The 6,776-nt window shown below is 34.8% G+C and overlaps 1 pseudogene; it reads left to right on the forward strand.

The window, feature by feature from the left end:
* Positions 1 to 6,575, forward strand: part of LOC132543271 (beta-1,4-N-acetylgalactosaminyltransferase bre-4-like) — a 13,406-nt pseudogene extending 6,831 nt beyond the window's left edge.
* Positions 6,576 to 6,776: the final 201 nt, after the last annotated feature.

Raw genomic sequence — 6,776 nt, forward strand, 5'->3', positions numbered from 1 at the left:
TACCGCAAATGCAATGCCCAGTGACAAAAGTGCCATTTAAACAACATACGATAAAAATACCTCTTAACTACCACATAACAACAGAATATACGACAAAATCAGTACACGATAACAAAATGAATAACAAAACCAACACACAATAACAAAGTTTACCACAACAATAGCTCACGATAAAATGTACCATAAAGTCATTGTACAACTACAAAATTCACCAAAAAATACAGCAGAAAATTAAAAGATCACAAATTCCAAAACAAAATCCAACACAAAATGACAACATGTATCACAATACCAACACACAATGACTTAACTTAACCGACACACAGCGACAAAAGCTCTTAACAAACGCACGACAACATGTACCACAAAGCAGCATACATAATGACAAAATGTACCACAAAACACCAAACATAACGACAAAATGTACCACAAAACACCAAACATAACGACAAAATGTACCACAAAACACCAAACATAACGACAAAATGTACCACAAAACACCAAACATAACGACAAAATGTACCACAAAACACCAAACATAACGACAAGATGTACCACAAAACACCAAACATAAACAAAATGTACCACAAAACACCAAACATAACGACAAAATGTACCACAAAATGTACCACAATCACCAAACATAACGACAAAATGTACCACGAAACACCAAACATATCGACAAAATGCACCACCAAACACCAAACATAACGACAAAATGTACCACAAAACACCAAACATAACGACAAAATGTACCACAAAACACCAAACATAACGACAAGATGTACCACAAAACACCAAACATAACGACAAAATGTACCACAAAACACCAAACATAACGACAAAATGTACCACAAAACACCAAACATAACGACAAAATGTACCACAAAACACCAAACATAACGACAAGATGTACCACAAAACACCAAACATAACGACAAAATGTACCACAAAACACCAAACATAACGACAACATGTACCACAATCACCAAACATAACGACAAAATGTACCACAAAACACCAAACATAAGACAAAATGTACCACAAAACACCAAACATAACGACAAGATGTACCACAAAACACAAACATAACGACAAAATGTACCACAAAACACCAAACATAACGACAAAATGTACCACAAAACACCAAACATAACGACAAGATGTACCACAAAACACCAAACATAACGACAAAATGTACCACAAAACACCAAACATAACGACAAAACACAAAACACCAAACATAACGACAAAATGTACCACAAAACACCAAACATATCGACAAAATGCACCACCAAACACCAAACATAACGACAACATGTACCACAAAACACCAAACATAACGACAAAATTTACCACAAAACACCAAACATAACGACAAAATGTACCACAAAACACCAAACATAACGACAAGATGTACCACAAAACACCAAACATAACGACAAAATGTACCACAAAACACCAAACATAACGACAAAATGTACCACAATCACCAAACATAACGACAAAATGTACCACCAAACATAACGACAACATGTACCACAAAACACCAAACATAACGACAAAATGTACCACAATCACCAAACATATCGACAAAATGCACCACAAAACACCAAACATAACGACAAAATGTACCACAAAACACCAAACATAACGACAAAATGTACCACAAAACACCAAACATATCGACAAAATGCACCACCAAACACCAAACATAACGACAACATGTACCACAACATGACAAAATGTACCACAAAACACCAAAACGACAAAATGTACCACAAAACACCAAACATAACGACAAAATGTACCACAAAACACCAAACATAACGACAAAATGTACCACAAAACACCAAACATAACGACAAAATGTACCACAAAACACCAAACATAACGAAAGATGTACCACAAAACACCAAACATAACGACAAAATGTACCACAAAACACCAAACATAACGACAAAATGTACCACAAAACACCAAACATAACGACAAAATATGCCACAAAACACCAAACATAACGACAAAATAACGACAAAATGCACCACCAAACACCAAACATAACGACAACATGTACCACAAAACACCAAACATAACGACAAAATGTACCACAAAACACCAAACATAACGACAAAATGTACCACAAAACACCAAACATAACGACAAAATGTACCACAATCACCAAACATAACGACAAAATGTACCACCAAACATAACGACAACATGTACCACAAAACACCAAACATAACGACAAAATGTACCACAAAACACCAAACATAACGACAAAATGTACCACAAAACACCAAACATAACGACAAAATGTACCACAAAACACCAAACATAACGACAAAATGTACCACAAAACACCAAACATAACGACAAAATGTACCACAAAACACCAAACATAACGACAAAATGTACCACAAAACACCAAACATAACGACAAAATGTACCACAAAACACCAAACATAACGACAAGATGTACCACAAAACACCAAACATAACGACAAAATGTACCACAAAACACCAAACATAACGACAAAATGTACCACAAAACACCAAACATAACGACAAAATGTACCACAAAACACCAAACATAACGACAAAATACCACAAAACACCAAACATATAGACAAAATTTTCAACTTATCACACACCTTAACTACAAACTTTTACACAAAACACCAAACATAACCACAAAATGTACCAAAATCACCAAACATAACGACAAAATTTACACAAATCACCAAACATAACGACAAAATGTACCACAAAACACCAAACCATAACGACAAAATGTACCACAAAACACCAAACATAACGACAAAATGTACCACAATCACCAAACATAACGACAAAATGTACCACCAAACATAACGACAACATGTACCACAAAACACCAAACATAACGACAAAATGTACCACAAAACACCAAACATAACGACAAAATGTACCACAAAACACCAAACATAACGACAAAATGTACCACAAAACACCAAACATAACGACAAAATGTACCACAAAACACCAAACATAACGACAAGATGTACCACAAAACACCAAACATAACGACAAAATGTACCACAAAACACCAAACATAACGACAAAATGTACCACAAAACACCAAACATAACGACAAAATGTACCACAAAACACCAAACATAACGACAAAATGTACCACAAAACACCAAACATATCGACAAAATGCACCACCAAACACCAAACATAACGACAACATGTACCACAAAACACCAAACATAACGACAAAATGTACCACAAAACACCAAACATAACGACAAAATGTACCACAAAACACCAAACATAACGACAAGATGTACCACAAAACACCAAACATAACGACAAAATGTACCACAAAACACCAAACATAACGACAACATGTACCACAATCACCAAACATAACGACAAAATGTACCACAAAACACCAAACATAACGACAAAATGTACCACAAAACACCAAACATAACGACAAGATGTACCACAAAACACCAAACATAACGACAAAATGTACCACAAAACACCAAACATAACGACAAAATGTACCACAATCACCAAACATATGTACCACCAAACATAACGACAACATGTACCACAAAACACCAAACATAACGACAAAATGTACCACAAAACACCAAACATAACGACAAAATGTACCACAATCACCAAAAATAACGACAAAATGTACCACAAAACACCAAACATATCGACAAAATGCACCATCAAACACCAAACATAACGACAACATGTACCACAAAACACCAAACATAACGACAAAATGTACCACAAAACACCAAACATAACGACAAAATGTACCACAATCACCAAACATAACGACAAAATGTACCACAAAACACCAAACATATCGACAAAATGCACCACCAAACACCAAACATAACGACAACATGTACCACAAAACACCATGCGTAACAAAAAAATGTATCATACGAACTACAATCAATATCACTATCTTCCACATTACACTGAATCTGCTATCTTTATCCTTATTAAAGGCTGCCGTATCAATCCATTGCCGACAAAATGATGTTGAAAAAATAAATGGTTTTCCAAACCTATACTTTGGCTGGGGTGGTGAAGATGACGACTTATCTGCCAGGTATTGTGTCTAAACACCAATTATTGATGTGTCGTCTCACCTGAGCGACTGTGCATTTACCGTTGTGGTATCGATCGATGTGCTTTAAGGCACGGGTCCCAGCATGCATAATCTTTGGTGCTTACATGTCGCATATGATTGGTTATTCAGGGCCTGTTTAAAATATTAAGATTTCCGTGCACAATATCGGCAACTGATAAATGACATTATCGGGTTTCGAGAGATGGAGGTTGATGATGATTGTGGATTTTTTTGAGGTTTTTTGTTGTATGATTTGGAGTTTGGTGTGATTGCTAATCATTGTCATACCTAGTGTTGCTGTTTAACTTATCTTAACTAAGGAGCATGATATTAGTTACTCTGATTCACCAGAATTCAATGGTGGGTGACGTCGATGAAGCAGAAGATGCTAGCTCTTCCGAAACACCTTGTCTTATTCTCCTTGTACGTTTTCAAGAGCTTCTTTGTACATTTTTGTTTTGTTCATATTTGCCTTATTTTCATCGATTTTGAGGTTGAGTGTAAAACATCTGTTAAAATATCAGTATTTTCTTGTATCTTGGGTGGGTAAATGAACCTGGTGTAAGTTCATTGATCGATAGATTGTTATTACCTAAAATATGTATTCATTGATATATCTACTTGAGGAAACAACACTGACTTGTTCGATCAAAAATATGTTATCATGGTTTAATCTTCAAGAAGAGATATAAGTAATGCTACTTCATCTAATTCTGATGTAAGTGAATTCTGATCGCCGTCTCTCCAACACAAGCAGAAATGGTCCTTATAGATATAATTCATTGGTAAATACTGTTAAACGCAACATTCTTGACACCAAAACATTAATGTAGTATTATCACTAATATGTGTCCTTTGATTGATTTGAAAATAGTCCTGGTCAGCTTCTTGTCTTTAGTATTACTCAGCCTAGTATGTGTGATAGCCTTGTGGCGATGACAATGGCTGCATATCAAACGTTACTATTGTTTCTCTCCGAATAAGTGCCATATCTTATTGTTGTTTAGAATATACATATGTTAGCTGTATAAGTATACTTTCTATAATAGATTAATCATTTCACACTAGTCGCTTTAACAAGATATAGGAATACTAGGTCGTTCTCTCCTTTACTGTTTCCAGAAACAACAACAAAAAAAGTAGATTGTAGCCGCCAGAGTGATTTCTTTGGAAATATTTTCTTTTTACGTGCGCTATGAATTTGGACGTATTTGAATTGACAATAATTTAAATATTCCTCATTGAACCCAATATCTTATTTCCCTGGTACATTTTCATAGGTCGTCATGTAAATTTCTTCTGTTTTTAGTGTGTATTATATTCTGATAGCCTGTCGGTATTTTCTTAATACATAAGATTAAGCCGTTAGAAATATTTTTAATGTACAAGCGACTCTGACTCGCAATTGCTTGACAATTTGTTTTATTTCTGATTTTGTAATAATTCATATTTATCCTTGTATTTAGATTAAGGAATGCCTCTTTGAAGATACAAAGATACAGTATGAAGATTTCGCGCTACAAGATGATAAAGCATACAAGAGATAAACACAATATGCCTAATCCTAAAAGGTACGTTTGATTACAGTATTCAGTGATACTTACTATATACTGTAGATGAATTGTTGTTAGCGAGGATTTAATTTCGCGAAAGAAATGTGACTATTTCATTTCCGAATACATGAATTCGCAGGTACCATACTACAAAAGTCATTTATTGAAGGACAACAAAAACAAAAATGTATTCGCGAATGGTTTGAATTCGCGAATAATGCTGCTCGCGAATAAACGCGAAATATAATCCCTCACGAAAAATAATTGATTCACAGTAGATTGTGTTCATATCTGACAAAAAGACGGATTTTTCTATTTGGGCATATCAAAATACAGCTAGTGAAACTACCAGAGTTCGATATTTATTAAATATGGGGCTTATTTAAGCCCCTGAAGAGTCTCAGAGGGACGAAACAGCTGCAATTTAATTCGTTGTTTGACTCTACTGTATCTAGATCTAAGTTTATGATAAAAGGTGCTATTCGCGTGAGGAGATAACAAATCAAATTGTATTACATCCGTTTTCTCTTCCTGTCACTTGTCTATATCTTGACTTTTTCGTGTTGTACTTTTTAAGAGGCTTCTGTTTAAACCTTCCATTTGTTATTTTTCCTTTTCTTCAAACAATTTGTGTCTGAATTCAGATCCCTTCATGCTGATATTATCTCTCCTATTTTTTTCCCCGTGACATTGTGTATTTATAAAGCATGTGCCATGTTTTCTTCAGGATGACGTTACTAGCCACTGCTACTGAGAGAATGAAAACAGACGGGATCAACAGCCTGAAATATAAAGTGTTAAATATAACCAGGGGGACGCTGTATACTAATATCCAGGTCGAAATAGACCAGAAAGATTACGCCATATAGTTATAAATTAAAACAAACAGCACTAGTGGTATGTGTTTAAACATTAAAACATGATACCGAGTTCAAGGACAGAGACCTGCATACCTAATATTCATTAGATTGACAGGTCACCATGTCAACCGCATGATTTTGGTAAAATATACAAACGATATGTCTGCCTGCCTGCCTGTATTTATTTTTTTACTGATTAAATACAGAATT

The sequence above is a fragment of the Ylistrum balloti genome, unplaced genomic scaffold (genome assembly GCF_031769215.1).
Source record: "Ylistrum balloti isolate Yb309-2 unplaced genomic scaffold, AGI_CSIRO_Ybal_v1 Utg369750, whole genome shotgun sequence".
NCBI classification, from domain to species: Eukaryota; Metazoa; Mollusca; class Bivalvia; order Pectinida; family Pectinidae; genus Ylistrum; species Ylistrum balloti.